The sequence below is a fragment of the Tachysurus vachellii genome, chromosome 16, assembly GCF_030014155.1.
Source record: "Tachysurus vachellii isolate PV-2020 chromosome 16, HZAU_Pvac_v1, whole genome shotgun sequence".
Classification (NCBI taxonomy): Eukaryota; Metazoa; Chordata; class Actinopteri; order Siluriformes; family Bagridae; genus Tachysurus; species Tachysurus vachellii.
Window position 1 is genome coordinate 4761434 of NC_083475.1, and position 19344 is coordinate 4780777.

The following is a 19344-nucleotide window of genomic DNA, read 5'->3' on the forward strand; positions in this document are numbered from 1 at the left end:
ACATTGTAACACACACACACACACACACACACACACACACACACAAGAAGGAATATCTCTTTGTGGATATTTGGGTGGCCCTTAAAAGAGCCGTTGTGTTCACGTGGGTCGGTGTTGAACGTTTATCCGCCAAAGCCATACAGAGTGCGTCCCTGGCGTTTCAGGGCGTACACCACATCCATGGCGGTGACGGTCTTTCTTTTGGCGTGCTCGGTGTAGGTGACGGCGTCGCGGATGACGTTCTCCAAGAAGACTTTGAGCACACCGCGAGTCTCTTCGTAAATCAGGCCGGAAATACGCTTAACACCGCCACGGCGAGCCAGACGGCGAATAGCCGGCTTGGTGATTCCCTGGATGTTATCGCGAAGGACCTTACGATGACGCTTTGCGCCCCTTTGCCGAGTCCCTTACTGCCTTTACCTCTACCAGACATGATACTGCTCTCTGGAATTGAAGCTGCTCAATAAAATACACCACACAGAGGCCGAATATTTATCCTCCATCTCCTGGACCCAGTTGAGAACAGGCAAGGAGGAGGGTCTAAGACCAGCACTCACACAATAGAACCCGTTCATAAACAAAGAGAAAGCCACAGCTTTTAACTTACTAGTGTATTTTTCTGCTGCAACCTCTATGTACACACAAGGATCATCATCATCATCATCATCATTATTATTAGAGTTGTTATAAGTCTTAGTAGTAGTAGTAGTAGAAGAATTTAACCCAAGGTATACAAAGTGAGTACTTCAATAAAAATATACAGACCAACACCCAGCAATGTATAGAGGTTAGTAACATCACTCTGTGGTTGTACAACATTAACCTGCACTGTTTAGATGTAAAACATCCTTTTGAGCACATCTGTGGCTTGAGAACTTTATTCTATACTCCTAGGTCCACTACTAGGAGGCCCGGTGTTCCCCGTTCGTCTGGGTACATTATAAACCGAGCCCATGTTTAACCCTGATAGTAGATTACAAGCAACACAGAACAGGAATGTAAAGACAACGAACAGGAGTCATTTTATCAGCTGTAAAACACAAAATATTACAGAATCTACAAGGTTTATAGTCTAAATCAGCTATATTGTCTCCAACACTAATCTCATTCTAAAACTCACAGTGTAATTCACAAAGAAAGCTCATTGAAGTCAAAATTCAAATATCAAACGTGGGTCAAAACAAAACATCACTGTTCTACTTGAAATATTTAGTCCACACCGTCTAGACACACCGGGCTCACTGTAAATGGGATCATTTGAACAGCTATGTTAGATTACATGTATATAAGTAGACTCTATTTGTAATAGATAAACAAGACAACAGCTGAACAACAGAGTCTGATACACTGTACACTCTATTGTACTGAAAGCAGAGCAATGAAGTGTGATTCTGATAGTTGTGTGTGACTGCCAGAATCTGGAAACCAACATATAAACTGTTTATAAACTGTGACATGCCGTATTCAAACAAAGGGTTAACCAAGATTCAGAATTGAAGACAGAACCAAACAATACACAAACAATAAAAGAAAGAAAGAAATCAAAAGCAATACAGAATGTACAGACAAACTGAAACACGTTTATATATTGTCGCTGTCGGGCGGAATCCTCGTATCTCCAAAAAAATTACTTTTCAGGAAATTAAAAAAGCGCCGTACCTTATCTGCAGTGCACAGGGTTTAGTCCGCATTGCAGTGGATTGTCTTGCGCTAAATTCCTGTCCTCAGACGAGCACCAGAACTAGCGGGGGTCAAGATTTTTTTTTCTTTGAGCCCAGTGTTTTGAAGACATTTACCTCAGAAGACGTGTTGACTCGTTTCGACTCTTCTTGAGGAGAAATATTCCGCGAAGCTCTCCCGCAGAGTGAAGAAGAGGTGGACAGTTGAAGTGTCCAATGGAGTTAAGAGATTTGCGCTCAAGCTATTTTCAAGACTTTAGATTGGTTAATAACTTGTAAAAATAACAGACCCACGTGGGGACTGACCAATAGCATCGGTATGTGAAAAAATATGAAATTGACCATATTTGGACATATGAGGTTTCCGCCCGACAGCGACGATATATATATATATATATATATATATATATATATATATATATATATATATATATATATATATATATATATATACACACACACACTGTTACGAACTATGTTTGTGGGTTTGCTGTTTTGCTTGTTCTTGTTCTCTCTCTCTCTCTCTCTCTCTCTCTTTTCTCCATTATCTATCTTTTCAGATCCTACCATTGGGCATCTCCTGTCAATCTTCATTATCCTGTGTGACATCACCCGTCGATCCACCAATCAACCAGAATCAGAATCAGGATTAGAAACAGAGTCAGAAACAGAAGGAGAAAGAAGATGTGTGCTAATTTGTTAGAGGGCTCTATTGTTGTTCATTCGGTTTTAGTATGTCAGACTGTTCATGTATCCCAATTTGTTATTTTTTTTTTGTGTATGTGACTTGCGGGTCACTTTGTGTATGTGACTTGCGGGTCACTTTGTGTAAGTGACTTGAGGGTCACTTTGTGTATGTGACTTGAGGGTCACTTTGTGTACGTGACTTGAGGGTCACTTTGTGTATGTGACTTGCGGGTCACTTTGTGTATGTGACTTGAGGGTCACTTTGTGTATGTGACTTGCAGGTCACTCGTTCTGCATCTGGATGCCTGTGTTCTTCGCTTTGTGGATATAACTTTGTTTATTTTGGGGAAAACTAGACAGGTGAGTACGTCACGTGACATACATTGTGCAACATGTAGGTAAGCTTTTCTGTATTAGACACACTAGGTTAGGAGCGCGTGCCACCCTCTGTATCTTTTGTTTTTATAGGAAGTATAGGTTAGTTAGGGCGTCATCGACGCTGAAGATTTGTTTTTATTACTTTTCTTTGTAGTTCAGGTTAGAGGGTTATGTTCAAGCTAGCACAGTTTTGTTTTGCTAATTTCTTTGTTTTGGCACCGCTCATGGCTCTTTTCCCCTTTGTGATTTTTGTTATCTTGTTTCTGTAGATATCATACATATTACCACTTTTGTCACCACCATTTGTATGATAATAGAGACAGGTTTTGCCCACTATTTGTTGTCCTTGTCTTTGATTGCCACATACACACCAGAAATCTAACTTTATAATCATTTCATATTGTTACATCCCAACCATACCCCTAAACACCATTTGGGGTCGTAACACACACACACACATACACACACCCACACACAGTTAAGTCCATATATATTTGGACACATGAAAAAAAAAAGATGCATTTGAAGAGCAGATGTTCAGCTTTAATTCAAGGGGTTGAACAAAATTATCAAGTAAAAGGTTCAGGAACTGCAACCATTTTAATACACAGTCCCCAGATTTTCAGGGGCTCAAATGTAATTGGACAAATGAATATAATGATAAATAAAATGTTCATTTTTAATATTTTGTTGAAAATCCTTCGCAGGCAATGACTGCCTGAAATCTGTAGCCCATGGACATCACCAGAGACTGGGTTTCCTCTTTTCTGGTGCTTTGCCAGGCCTTAACTGCAGCTGTCTTCAGTTAATGTTTGTTCATGAGTCTTTCTGCCTTTAGTCATCTACTGTTGTCTTCCGTGGACGGCCAGGCCTTTTTATGTTGCTGAGCTCACCATTGCATTCTATTTTTTATCAGTATCTACCAAACTGTCGATCTGGCCACTCCTTATGTTCTCGCTATCTCTCTGATGGATTTGTTTTGTTTACAGTATGAAGCCTAATGATGGCCTGTTTGACTTGCATGGAGAGCTCCTTTGAAGGGATGATGTAGGTTCACAGCAACAGATTCCAAGTGCAAATACCACACTTAGAATCAACTCCAGACCTGTTACCTGCTTAATTGATGAAGAAATAATGAAGGAATAGCCTACACCGGTACATGAAACAGCTTTTGATTCAACTGTCCAATTACTTTTGATCCCTTGAAAAAGTGGTCTGGCTACTATCAAGAGCTGTAATTCCTAAACCCTTCCTCCAATTTGGATTTAAATATCCTCAAATTAAAGCTGAGAGACTTTCAGCCCACTATACCTATACAACTATAGCCTGAATATGTTTGGTAAATACCTAAAAAAAAACTAATTGTGCCTGTGACCAAATATATATGGACCTAACTGTATATGAAAATTGTACTCTACTTCTAAAGATTATCAGTCAAGAACTAAATGTATTGTTGCAATTTTGAAATTTGGCCAACAACATCAAATAGTATGCATAACAGTGAAGTTTTAATTATGCAATTTATTGCTTTTATATTAGTTTTCTTCTTATTGTTTTTGTTAGAAGTAGTAGTAGAAGCAATATTCTAAAATGTGCAAATGTAGCACTGGGTAAAAGGAAAAAACAACAAAAAAAAAACAACTACTACTACTACTAATAATAGTAACCTGAAACTATTTGTAACCATTGTGAGTTTTTTTAATACAATTTACTACTAATACCATCACCACTACTACTACAACTAATAATAATAATAATAATAATAATAATAATAATAATAATAATAATAATAATAATATTAAATATAGCTGCAAGCAGCAATACCGGGGTCAAGCCGATCAGATGCGCTCAGAACATGTCGCTGATGAACCATACCAAGTTTTGTAGCGATATGGCATTGCATTCGTAAAATGTGTGTGTGTGTGTGTGTGAGTGTTTGTGTGTGAGTGTGTGTGTGTGTCTCTGTGCGTCTGTGTGTCTGTGTGTGAGTGCGTGTGTGTGTGTGTGTGTGAGTGTGTCTGTGTGAGTGTGTGTGTGAATGTGTGTGAGTGTGTGTGTGTGAGTGTCTGTGTGTGTCTGTGTGTCTGTGTGTGTGTGTGTGTGTGTAAATGTGTGTGTGTGTTCCTCGTATGTGAAAACATACTTGGGAATAAAGTGTGTGTGTGAGTGTGTTTGTGTGTGTGTGTCTGTGTGTGTCTGTGTGTGTCTGTGTGTGTGTCTGTGTGTGTGTGTGTGTGTAAATGTGTGTGTATGTGAGTATGTGTGTGAGTATGTGAGTGTTCGAGTGAGTATGTGAGTGTGCGAGTGTGGAAACTTGGTATGGTTCATCAGCAACGTGTTCTGAGCGCATCTGATCGGCTTGACCCCGTGTGTGTGTGTGTGTGTGTGTGTGTGAGTGTGTAGTGTGTGTGTGTATGTGTCTCTGTGCGTCTGTGTGTGTGTGTGTGTGTGTGCATGTCTGTGTGTCTGTGTGAGTGTGTGTTTGTGAGTGTGTGAGTGTGTGTCTGTGTGTGTGTGTCTGTGTGAGTGTGTGTGTAGTGTGAGTGTGTGTGTGAGTGTGTGTGTGAGTGTGTGTGTGTGTGTGTGTCTGTGTTTGAGAGTGTGTGTGTATGTGTGTAAATGTGTGTGTCAGTGTGTGTGTGTGTGTTCCTCGTATGTGAAAACATACTTGACAATAAAGTGTGTGTGTGTGAGTGTGTGTGAGTGTGTCTGTGTGAGTGTGTGTGTGTGAGTGTGTGTGTGAGTGTGTGTGTGTGTGAGAGTGTGTGTGAGTGTGTGTGTGTGTAAATGTGTGTGTATGTGAGTGTGTGTGTGAGTGTGTGAGTGTCTGTGTGAGTGTGTGTAAATGTGTGTGTAAGTGTGTGTGTTCCTCGTCTGTGTGAGTGTGTGTGTCTGTGTGAGTGTCTGTGAGTGTCTGTGTGTGTGTGTGTGTGAGTGTCTGTGTGTGTCTGTGTGTGTGTGAGAGGGTGTGTGTGTGTGTGTGTGAGTGTGTGTGTGAGTGTCTGTGTGTGTGTGTGTCTGTGTGAGTGTGTGTGTGTGTGTGTGAGTGTGTGTGTGTGAGTGTGAGTGCGTGTGTGTGTGTCTGTGTGAGTGTCTGTGTGTGAGTGTGTGTGTGTGTCTGTGTGTGTGTCTGTGTGTGTGTGAGAGTGTGTGTGTGTGTGAGTATGTGAGTGTGTGAGTGTGAGTAAGTGTGTGTGTAAATGGGTGTGTAAGTGTGTGTGTGTGTTCCTCATAAAGACCTTTCTGATTCTGAGTCTGATTCTGATTTTGCAAGAATTTTGCCTAAACATACTTGGCAATAAAGACCTTTGTGATTCTGATTCTGATGTTGCAAGAATTTTGCCTATAGGCCTTACGATTCAGCACAAAATTGGGTTTTTGGACTGTTGGTGGCGCTAGAGGGTTTGAGCTAGACACACCAAAGTTGCTACAGTAACTTCTAAGACTGGCCTCTACATGTGTGCCAAATTTCATAACTTTCCTACGTACGGTTCTATGGGCTGCCATTGACTTCAATGGTGGAAGAGGAATAATAATAATAATAAATATAGCTGCAAGCAGCGATACCGGGGTCAAGCCGATCAGATGCGCTCAGAACATGTCGCTGATGAACCATACCAAGTTTCATAGCGATATGGCATTGTATTGGTAAAATACTGAACTTGACGTGAAAATTCAAAATGTGTGTGTGTAAGTGTGTGTAGGTGTGTGTGTGTAAGTGAGTGTCTGTAAGTGTGTGTGTGTGAGTGTGTGTGTAAGTGTGAGTGTGTGAGTGTGTGTGTACAGTAAGTGTGTGAGTGTGTGTGTAAGTGTGAGTGTGTGTGTAAGTGTTTCTGTAAGTGTGTGTGTAAGTGTGTGTATGTGTGTGTGTGTGTGTGAGTGAGTGTGTGTGAGTGTCTGTGAGTGAGTGTGAGTGTGTGAGTCAGTGAAGGTGTTTGTGAGTATGTGAATGAGTGTGCGAGTGTGAGCAAGTGTGCGAGTGTGAGTGTGTGTAAGTGTGAGTGTGTGCGAGTGTGAGTGAGTGTGTGTATGTGAGTGTGAGTGTGTGTATGTGAGTGTGAGTGTGTATGTGAGTGTGCGAGTGAGTATGTGAGTGTGCGAGTGTGAGTAAGTGTGCGAGTGTGAATGAGTGTGTTTGTGTGTGTGTGTAAATGTGTGTGTTCCTCGTATGTGAAAACATACTTGGCAATAAAGTGTGTGTGTGAGTGTGTCTGTGTGAGTGTGAGTGTGTATGTGTGTGTCTGTGTGTCTGTGTGTCTGTGTGTGTAAATGTGTGTATGTGAGTATGTGTGTGAGTATGTGAGTGTGCGAGTGAGTATGTGAATGTGCGAGTGTGGAAACTTGGTATGTTTCATCAGCGACATGTTCTGAGCGCATCTGATTGGCTTGACCCCGTGTGTGTGTGTGTGTGTGTGTGAGTGTGTGTGTGTGAGAGAGTGTGTGTGTGTGTAAATGTGTGTGTATGTGAGTGTGTGTGAGTATGTGAGTGTGCGAGTGTGTGTGTAAATGTGTGTGTAAGTGTGTGTGTTCCTTGTCTGTGTGAGTGTGTGTGTCTGTGTGAGTGTGAGTGTCTGTGTGTGTGTGTGAGTGTCTGTGTGTGTGTGAGAGGGTGTGTGTGTGTGAGTGTGAGTGTGTGTGAGTGTGTGTGTGTGTGTGTGAGTGTGTGTGTGTGAGTGCGTGTGTGTGTGTGTATGTGAGTGTGCGAGTGTGAGTAACTGTGTGTGTGTAAATGTGTGTGTAAGTGTGTGTGTGTTCCTCATAAAGACCTTTCTGATTCTGGTTCTGATTCTGATTTTGCAAGAATTTTGCCTAAACATACTTGGCAATAAAGACCTTTGTGATTCTGATTCTGATTCTGATGTTGCAAGAATTTTGCCTCTAAGCCTTACGATTCAGCACAAAATTGGGTTTTTGGACTGTTGGTGGTGCTAGACGGTTTGAGCTAGACACACCAAAGTTGCTACAGTAGCTTCTAAGACTGGCCACGACATGTGTGCCAAATTTCATAACTTTCCTACGTACAGTTCTATGGGCTGCCATTGACTTCAATGGCGGAAGACGGAAGAATAATAATAATAAATATAGCTGCAAGCAGCGATACCGGGGTCAAGCCGATCAGATGCGCTCAGAACATGTCGCTGATGAACCATACCAAGTTTCGTAGCGATATGGCATTGTATTGGTAAAATACTGAACTTAACGTGAAAATTCAAAATGTGTGTGTGTATGTGTGTGTAGGTGTGAGTGTGTGTGTAAGTGTGAGTGTGTGTGTAAGTGTGAGTGGGTGAGTGTGTGTGTAAGTGTGTGAGTGTGTGTGTAAGTGTGAGTGTGTGTGTAAGTGTGAGTGTGAGTAAGTGTGCGAGTGTGAGTGTGTGTAAGTGTGAGTGTGAGTGAGTGTGAGTGAGTGTGTAACTGTGAGTGTGAGTATGTGAGTGTGCGAGTGTGAGTAAGTGTGCGAGTGTGAATGAGTGTGTGTGTGTGTGTGTAAATGTGTGTGTGTGTTCCTCGTATGTGAAAACATACTTGACAATAAAGTGTGTGTGTGAGTGTGTCTGTGTGAATGTGAGTGTGCATGTGTGTGTGTATGTGTGTCTGTGAGTGTGTCTGTGTGTGTGTGTGTGTAAATGTGTGTGTATGTGAGTATGTGTTTGAGTATGTGAGTGTGCGAGTGAGTATGTGAGTGTGCTAGTGTGGAAACTTGGTATGTTTCATCAGCGACATGTTCTGAGCGCATCTGATCGGCTTGACCCCGCGTGTGTGTGTGTGTGTGTATGTGTGTGTGTGTCTCTCTCTCTGTGTGTGTGTGTGTGTGTGTTTGTGTGCATGTCTGTGTGTCTGTGTGTGTCTGTGTGTGTGTGAGTGTGTGTGTGAATGTGTGTGAGTGTGAGTGTGTGAGTGTGAGTGTCTGTGTGTCTGTGTGTGTATGTGTGTCAATGTGTGTGTCAGTGTGTGTGTGTTCCTCGTATGTGAAAACATACTTGACAATAAAGTGTGTGTGTGTGTGTGAGTGTGTGTGTGAGAGAGTGTGTGTGTGAGTGTGTCTGTGTGAGTGTGTCTGTGTGAGTGTGTGTGTGTGTGAGAGAGTGTGTGTGTGTGTATGTGAGTGTGTGTGTAAGTATGTGAGTGTGCGAGTGTGTGTGTAAATGTGTGTGTAAGTGTGTGTGTTCCTCGTCTGTGTGAGTGTGTGTGTCTGTGTGAGTGTCTGTGTGTGTCTGTGTGTGAGTGTCTGTGTGTGTCTGTGTGTGTGTGTGAGAGGGTGTGAGTGTGAGTGTGTGTGAGTGTCTGTGTGTCTCTTTGTGTGTCTGTGTGTGTGTGAGTGCGTGTGTGTGTGTCTGTGTGAGTGTGTGTGTGTGTGTGAGTGTGTGAGTGTGAGTGAGTGTCTGTGTGTGTTTGTCTGTGTGTGTGTGAGTGTGTGTGTGTGTGAGTATGTGAGTGTGCGAGTGTGAGTATGTTTTCGATTGTGAGTAAGTGTGTGTGTGTAAATGTGTGTGTAAATGTGTGTGTAAGTGTATGTGTGTGTGTGTGAGAGTGTGTGTGTGTGAGAGAGTGTGTGTGTGTAAATGTGTGTGTATGTGAGTGTGTGAGTATGTGAGTGTGCGAGTGTGTGTGTAAATGTGTGTGTAAGTGTGTGTGTTCCTTGTCTGTGTGAGTGTGTGTGTCTATGTGTCTGTGAGTGTCTGTGTGTGCGTGTGTGAGTGTCTGTGTGTGTCTGTGTGTGTGTGAGAGGGTGTGTGTGTGTGTGAGTGTGTGTGTGAGTGTGTGTGTGTGAGTGTGTGTGTGAGTGTGAGTGCGTGTGTGTGTGTCTGTGTGAGTGTGTGTGTGTGAGTATGTGTGTGTGTAAATGTTTGTGTAAATGTGTGTGTAAGTGTGTGTGTCCCTCATAAAGACCTTTCTGATTCTGGTTCTGATTCTGATTTTGCAAGAATTTTGCCTAAACATACTTGGCAATAAAGACCTTTGTGATTCTGATTCTGATTCTGATGTTGCAAGAATTTTGCCTCTAGGCCTTACGATTCAGCACAAAATTGGGTTTTTGGACTGTTGTTGGCGCTAGACGGTTTGAGCTAGACACACCAAAGTTGCTACAGTAACTTCTAAGACTGGCCTCTCCATGTGTGCCAAATTTCATAACTTTCCTATGTACGGTTCTATGGGCTGCCATTGACTTCAATGACGGATGGGATAATAATAATAATAATAATAATAAGAAGAAGAAGAAGAAGAAGAAGAAGAAGAAAAGTAACGATAACAATAGGTGTCTACGCCCCTTCGGGGCTTGACCCCTAATTAAAGCTGCAAGCAGCATTTCCCGGGTTCAAGCGTTTAAGGCCTTTGGATTGACATGACAATATATGTCATGTCATGCTACATATGTCATGCTACAGAGGGTGCCACAACATATGTCATGTGAAGTACTCACCCGTCCAGTTTTCCCTAAAATAAACAAAGTCATATAAATTAGAGATGAGCCGGATACTTGGCTGAAACGAGTATCCGGTACGGATAAAGCACTTCTGCCGAGTACGAGTATTATACGAGTAATACGAGTCAATATCTGTGCTCGGATTGTATGAAAATCATCATTGGCTAGCTGATTGTGTCAGCGCTCTGTGATAGGCTAGTCACAGCGCCCCTCCCCTACAGTGATAGGCTAGTCACAGCGCCCCTCCCCTACAGTGATAGGCTAGTAACAGCGGCCCTCCCCTACACACATACAGATGTATTGTGTTGCTGTGTCTCGCTCTGCTCACTCACAGTCACACACAGAACAGCTCTCTGTCTCTCCCTCAGTCTCTCGGGTTCGTGGGTCTTTTCCGTTAACGTTTAGGGTTTCTTCAGTTTTTTACTTCGGGTTGTATCATTAATAATACGTACTTACTAACCAGTAGAGTTCTGGTAAACGTGGGTTTGTTCAGATTTGGTGCTTGCTTGGTAGAATGCGACTCGCATTGCGTCTCTGCCTGTCGGAGATTTTTTTTCTTTTTTAAACCTTCAGCTGTCTCTAACCAGTAACCAGACACTGTGTGTCTGACACGTTTTTGCTGTATTTCATAAAAACATAAAGGTAGTAAGCTAGTGTTATAAATATTACAAATTAATTATTACTGGTTAAAGCCCCGCCCATTTCAAGACAAGCCCCGCCCACTTGAGATTTTGGCCCTGAGTAACTGTGACCAGTACTACCATCTGACCAAGTTTGAGCTCTCTAGGCCTTACGGTTTGGGCTGCACGACCGTTTCTAGGGTGGAATAATAATAATAATAATAATAATAATAATAATAATAATAATAATAATAATAAAAATCCTAACAAAAACAATAGGTTTCCAGTGCTTCGCGCTTGAACCCTAATAATAATAATAATAATAATAATAATAATAATAATAATAATAATAAAGATCCTAACAAAAACAATAAGTTTCCAGCGCTTCGCGCTTGAACCCTAAATATAGCTGCAAGCAGCGATACCGGGGTCAAGCCGATCAGATGCGCTCAGAACATGTCGCTGATGAACCGTACCTGAAGTGGCCAGAATACACGTGAGCCAGTTCCCCTTATTGTGCTGAGTGTTTTGATATATCAAATGTCCATGTTGTGCAAATTTTTTATTTCGCTTATTTTGGGGGCGGGACTACACGTGACGTCACGTGACGTGACCAAAATACACGTGAGGCAGTTCCCCTCATTGTGCCGAGTGTTTTGATATGTCACATGTCCATATTGTGCAAATTTTGGATTTTCACGTGACGTCACGTGACATCACGTGACGTCACGTGACGTGACCAAATACACGTGGGGCAGTTCCCCTCATTGTGCTGGGTGTTTTGATATGTCTCATGTCCATGTTGTGCTAATTTTTTATTTCCACGTGACGACACGTGACGACACGTGACGTGACCATAACACACGTGAGGCACTTCCCCTCATTGGGCTGAGTGTTTTGATATATGACATGTCCATATTGTGCTAATTTTTGATTTCGCTTATTTTGGGGGCGGGGCTACACGTGACGTCACGTGATGTCACCAGTATACCCGGTGGGGTGCCAATACTTTTGGCAAAAAGTGGCTACTGAGGGTTTGGACATTTCATGTCAATACTGCAGTCATTATGGGATTCTACTTATTATTATACTGCATAGAACACAGGAGAGAAGCCGTGCCTGAGCTCTGCGCACGCTGCGTGTGTGAGAGCTTAGAGGAATTTTAGGAATTCCCCATTCAAGTCTATGGGACGTTCCATCGTCGACTACGGGAAAACCGAAAGTTCCGTCGGAACGCCGAGACAAAAACTTCGTCCGGAGTAACGTCCTAAAGAACCTGTCCGAGTTTGGTGTAAATCGCTCGAACACTTGCCGAGTTATAAACCTCCAAAGTTTATAATGGAAGTGGATACGAAAAAAGGCCACTTTGAGCTTCCGTACCGGGAATGCCGGGTCTACCAGGGTCTACGACATATCCGAATTTGATGCATGTGGCTCGAAAGCCCTAGGAGGAGTTACTCTTGATAAATTTTTGTCTAAGAATAATAATAATAAGCTTATAAAGGAAAACAGAACGTTGGCTTCTACAAAGCCAACATAATAATAAAAAAAGAGATGACGACTACATGTGGTCTTTGAGGACAACATCCTTATCATCAATACAACATTGTCAGACTGTATATTTATAATCACACCGTCCAGTGTCACCCACATGAGGATGAGGTTCCCCCTTAAGTCCGGTTCCTCTCAAGGTTTCTCCATAAGGGTGTTTTTCCTCACCTCAGACTTGTTCAGTAGGAATAAATACAAGTCTAATATTAACTTTGAGTTTTTGTTTTATATTAATCTCTATATAACTATGTTGTGTTCGTGTTCTATTAAGCTGCTTTGAGACAACGTCCATTGCTAAAAGCACTATACAAATAAATGTGTATTTATTTATGTATCAATTACTCTTCTTATCCCTGAACACAATATTCCTAACACAAACACTCTGTACTCGCTGTCTGTAAATCATTTCTGTTAAGCAGATTCACATTTATATGCATGTGATTATATATTTTAATATTATACACACAAACACAGTGAGTTTTATATGACAAACTCTAAGTTCACACACACACACACAGATATGAAGAAGTGCTCATTTATCCGAGAGAATGTGGTGGCTCTTAAAAGAGCCTTTTTGTACATTAGACAGAATTGAGGTTTAAGCGCGCTCTCCGCGAATACGGCGGGCCAGCTGAATGTCCTTAGGCATGATGGTCACTCTCTTGGCGTGAATGGCGCACAGGTTGGTGTCCTCGAACAGACCGACCAGGTACGCCTCGCTAGCCTCCTGCAAGGCCATGACGGCCGAGCTCTGGAAACGCAAGTCGGTCTTGAAATCCTGAGCGATTTCTCTCACCAGGCGCTGGAAGGGCAGCTTGCGGATAAGCAGCTCAGTAGACTTCTGATAACGGCGGATCTCCCTCAGAGCCACGGTGCCGGGCCTGTAACGGTGAGGCTTCTTCACGCCGCCGGTAGCCGGGGCGCTTTTGCGAGCAGCCTTAGTGGCGAGTTGCTTCCTGGGCGCTTTGCCACCAGTGGACTTACGGGCGGTCTGCTTGGTTCTTGCCATAGCGTCGAGCTGTGAACTTCACTGAGAAAAAAACACAATAAGCAGCGCTGGCGAACGCTGTCGTTTTAAGCCCTAAAGCCGCCCTGTTCTCATTGGGCGGATTGAAAGCACACGTCTGCCATTGGATAGAACGCGTTACGTCACCTGATGACTATTGGACGGTTCTCTGTCACGGACACAGTTTGATACCCAAACCGCCCGCCCCTATCTCAGTAGCACACGCTTTTGTTTTCTGTCAGCAAACCTACTGTCTCTTTCTGTCATTTAGTCAGCAGGCTTCATTATTTATTATCATCATCATCATCATCATCATCATCATCATCATCATCATCATCAATTATTATGATTGTCTGTCATCCGCCCTTCTCCCTGACAGCTCTCAATAAAACTTCAGCTAGTGATAAAGAAATTAAACACTATTTTTTAATTATTATTATTTAATTAATATTACATCTGATTGAGTGATCAATTACATGAAGGTAGTTAAAAAATAATTTACAACATTAAAGGAATAAAAAGAATAAACTTTTCACAAATTCCTTATTAACCTTCAAATTTAATTGAATTTTTTTTCAAGAATTCATTTCAAATTTTCACCTTCTAACATTCACATTAAAAAAATCACTAGCTCTCAGCTCAGAACGAGCTCTTATATGAAACATCACTTCAAATGTTTACTCACAGTTCATGTTAAAGTCTGTAATGCAGCTGAATTGACAAAGTTCACCCTACTGCTGCGCTAAAGTTGCTGGGACACGTGAGACGTATACAGTGACGTCACACTCGGCGCTGTGATGGCTCTCTAGCCGGTGGAAAGGCAAACCGGTTCTTAGAAGGATCGCCAGTGGAACCAACTTTGAACCAGCACCAGAGCTAGCTCTGAACCAGCACCCGGTTCTTTCCGGTGGAAAAGGGGCAGTAGAGTCCTGATGCCACCCACTGTACTTTTAGTTAGTTTAGATTAGGGCATGCAGATAGTTTTTCTTTGCTGTCAATTTATTTAGCTCAAAAAAAAAAAAAAAAAAAAAAAAAAGACTACACGAGGCTCTGTTTTTAATTCTGTTTATTTCTTTACACTGTCCATGTTTTCCTACCTTAATGAGTCCTGAGTCCTCATGTTCTGTCTGTAATTTCTTGTCATTTTAATCATTAAAGTAATAAGCAGTAATAAGCAGACGTGACCTAATGGTTAGAGAGTCTGACTTGTAACCCGAAGGTTGTGGGTTTGAGTCTCGGGCCGGCCACGACTGAGGTGCCCTTGAACAAGGCACCGAACCCCCCAAGTGCTCCCCGGGTGCCGCAGCATAAAATGGTTGCCCACAGCTCCGGGTGTGTGTTCACGCTGTGTGTGTTCACTGCTGTGTGTGCACTTTGGATGGGTTAAATGCAGAGAACAAATTCTGAGTATGTGTCACCGTACTTAGCCGCGTGTCACTTCACTTTCACTTTCAATAAGTAATAGCTGCTTTCCCCCTCCTAAATTTTCACCTGGTGATTTTCACCTCTTATATTTATAGATATGACCTCATTATATATAATTATTTGTGTAGTAATAAAGTGTCCACTTTCAGTAAATGATACTAATACAAATTCTATGTAATAGAACTCTAGGTAATTATTCTGGCTAAGGAACAGATTGATCTTTTGTCCTTTACCTGGCCTCTACTCAGGAGCGCTGCTTCTTTAGTGTCTTTTCATATAATAGTGAAGTCCTTTGGGGAAATTTTTCTTTGTTGTTGTTTTTTTCCCTCTTTAAAATAAACATAAAGCATCATAGGGTCTGGGGTTTATTAAATTTAATAAAAATCACATTCAATAAACAATAAACAAATATAATGAATTTACTGACAGTCACTATAACTCTAATGTATAACATTTTTAAATGCTGTCTATGTTCAGTTTAACATTCTTGCTGGTTTTAAGTCTAATGTAAGAAAACATTTTCAAAAAAATCGAAGACCAGGGGTCTCATTTATAAAGCGTGCGTACACACAAAACGGGGCTGGAAACGTGCGTACGCACGCTTTATAAATGAGACCCCTGGTCTTTTTACCATCGGATAGCTATCTGATCACAGAAAACGCATGAAGTGACCAGGTGTAAAAAAAACCCTAAGATATAAGTCTTAAGTCCTGAACTTCATACCAGGTGGCTGTGGATCAGCAGAACAAACATGGGGGTGTTAGGATAAGAATAAGGACAGAATAAGACTTTTTTGACTAAATCATGTATTTTCGATTTTTATGAAAATGTTTTCTTACATTAGAAAGAAATGTTGCACCAGTTTTCGCGCAAAGGTTGTGATCTATAAAAAACAAACTTGACGGGAAAATGTGCGCACCTTTAAGCAAACTTTGAGCTGTGCGTACGCACATTCTGGAGACAAAGGGAATTGGTGACACAGATGGTGAGGTCGTGAAGTGAAGTTAGATTGTAGAAAATACATGTGAGATGAACGATTATAAGAATTAATGTCATTTAATTTTCACTCCATTTCATACGTTATATCCACATTATCATGAAGATTAAAGCCACAGGCTCCCCGTGACCCAAGTAGTTCGGATAAGCGGTAGAAGATGAATGAATGAATGAATAATCAGCGCTGCCTTACAGTCACATTGTCCACAACGGGAGCGCGACTACATGTGATACAGAATAGCATGAAATACCCTTTTATTAGAGAACTGCAGAGCACAGTGTAAAAACGAAATATTTTCCTTAATCTACATATCATAAAATGTCAAAGTCTGCAAATACAGTCATGAAGCACAATCGCTACTCATCATCAGTCCTAACTATTACGGTGTTCATTACAAAACCGTCAGGAAGAAGCATGCGTTCACTATAACATTTTCGTCTTAAATTTTCGCCCACAAATTAATTCTGTGATTTTGTCAAGGTGTTAACGATCAGTCTAATTGCTAGAAACATATAAATCCTCCGGTGACCCGGGTATGTAATGCTTCATGATGGCACTGCTGGCACTGTTGGAGGATTACGCCAATGGCAGAATAAGGAGAGAACGAGTTTTCAGGGACCATGATGATTTCCTGGCCCATGATGATGACTGGCTAATAAGCTGATTTAGATTCCCTAAAGCTGTGCTCTTAGATCTATGTGTTGAATTGGGTCCAGTATTAGAGAGGGCAACACGCCAGAACCATGCCATCCCAGTCCAAATACAAGTCCTCACCACTCTGGGGTTCTTGGCAACCGGCTGTTTCCAGCGGGAATTGGCAGACAGGTAAATTATTTATATAAAAAACTATAAGTAATGCTCAACTTTGTCTCTAAGACCTTTTTGTATATGAAATAATTCTATTGGAATCTATCATCTCACCCTATAGGTCTGGTATATCACAGCCGTAATATCTGTCATAATATCTGTCGTTTTGTATGGTATACTTAATATGGGTAGTCGATACATCAGGTTCCCCTACACTGTGCGAGAACAGGCCGAAATTAAAATGCAATTTGCAGCAATGTCTGGTTTCCCAAATGTAATCGGCGCAATTGACTGCAGTCATGTTGCTATAAGGGCACCATCTGAAAATGAATTTGCTTATGTTAATAGAAAGCATGTGCATTCTATTAATGTGCAAATCATATGTGACTCCAACATGACCCTCACAAACATTGTGGCACGCTGGCCTGGTTCAACACATGATTCCTTTATCATGACACATAGCAGTGTAGGGAACAGACTAAATGCAGGCGCCGTACATGATGGCTGGCTTCTTGGTGAGTTTAACAATATTAAAAAGTAGAAACTGTAACAATTTTGTTTTTAATATAATTATAACAATGTTGCTTTTAATATAATTATAACCTGAAGGCGACAGTGGCTACCCCCTGAGACGCTGGCTCCTCAACCCATTTTTAAACCCGCAGAGCGCAGAGGAAACTCATTATAACGAGGTCCACTCTCGTGCCCACGCAGTGATTTGCATTGACTATTTATGGTTAAAAATGGGCGTGTACAGGGCGGGATTTGAGGCTGGTTCACGTACGCACATCTGTGAGTGATCTGTGATTTATAAAGGGAACATTGCTTAGAGGAGTGCGTACGCACGGTTTTATAAATCAGAATTTTTTTTGGCATATGCCATTTTTGGCTTTTGGGCATACATAAACTTTTAGTAGGGATCCTACGCACAGTTTTATAAATGAGACCCCAGGTGTAAAAAGGCCCTTAGACTTTATTTCTCAGAACACTGACTTTTTCCTTGCGACACACATCCACTAGATGGCGACATCTGGCCGCAGTAAGTGAACCACACAATGTGCTGCATCTGTTACTGCTCTCTTTCAGTAAACTTCCATCCTTATCATTAGTGTGCAGAACATTTCACATCAACAACGTATTACATTACTGTACAATATTTAATACATTAAAATTAATTTTATTGCATCCATGAAATGTTACCGGCACGTTACCAGCATCAGTAAAGCTGATATAGACCAACATCTTCACAGAACGTTTTCCTAACACAGTTATATCTCTAAACTGCCCCAATAGTATAAAACCATTCTAATACTTAGTTAACAGTGTTAAAATGAATGCATCTTTTGTTATACTTTAATGTTTTAGTTGTTATCAAAATGTATACAGTGTTGAAGTTACACACCATAGTAGTCAGAGCACTGTAAAATTAGAAGATATGGAATAATAACGTAAATAAAATAAAACACATTATTCACATTAGTCACAAAAAGACATCACTGCTATAATTTAATATAATCTATTGTACATATGGTAATATAATATCCAAGCTCATACTGAGCTGGATTTAATGGATGTCTGTATAAAATTGTGATAATGATGTGGCCAAACAAAGAAAGCAAAAAAAAAAAAAAAAAAACATAGTGTAAAATGTATACACAGTGTGTGACGATCATTTTAGGATATTTTCAAATATTCTGAATTTGATCTTCGGTCAAAAACCCAATATATGACAAGACCAAGGATTTTCATTCATTTTCTGAATTTGTCACATCTATGGGGAACTTTTTGGTGGACCCAGAGTTTTCGTGATACAGTGTAAAGAAACCGAGTGAAAAAGAACTGAGTGAATAGGTTTCTCACTCACTCATATTCTACCGCTTATCCAAACTACCTCGGGTCACGGGGAGCCTGTGCCTATCTCAGGTGTCATCAGGCATCAAGGCAGGATACACCCTGGACTGAGTGCCAACCCATCGCAGGGCACACACACCCTCATTCACTCACGCAATCACACACTATTGACAATTTTCCAGAGATGCCAATCAACCTACCATGCATGTCTTTGGACCGGGGGAGGAAACCGTCTTGCCACATTGTGCTGCTTTGCCGTCGCAACAGTTGTCCCGCAAATGAGACACACACACACTTTTCTTTGACTGATGTAAAAAAAGAAATCTTCCTCCCAAACACCGTGAAAATGGTATGTTTTCTGTTGCTTTTCTGCCATGTTTTTGGGGGTAAATCACAACTAGTTGCTGCACCGCTTCCTTGTGTTAGTAGTTGAACGTGACGTGCGTGCAATATTGACATTTGACTTCAGAAAAGGCCAGAGTTCGTTATATACATAAAACATTTTTGTTTTAATTTTTTTAAAATTAAATAAAATTAAATTAAATATCATCATTTTAAAATCTACATTAATGCAAGTGTTTTTTTATTCAAAAACTACAGCAAGAACATTTTTTAGACTGAGCTATATTTTGACCAGTGCTGTTTTTAGAACATACCTCGCGGGCACCTTAAGTGCTCCTTGCGGGCGACCAGGTGCCCACGGGCACCGCGTTGGTGACCCCGGGTATAGAGAAACCACATTTTGTATATAATTAAATTGCCAACGTCAATAAACTATAAAGGACTGAAAAATTGATGCATGATTGGCAGCAGGAATATTTATGTAGACTAACAGTTATATCAAATCTGAATTTAATATTTAATTCTTAGGTGTGGTAGGTTTCAAACCGAGTCAGTCTTGTGGGCAGGGAGACATGTGA

At 41.3% G+C, this 19344-nt stretch overlaps 1 pseudogene; it reads right to left on the minus strand.

Annotated features, from left to right (window-relative positions):
- Positions 1 to 115: 115 nt before the first annotated feature.
- On the minus strand, positions 116 to 13424 carry LOC132858963 (histone H3-like; annotated as a pseudogene).
- Between the last annotated feature and the right edge of the window lie 5920 nt (positions 13425 to 19344).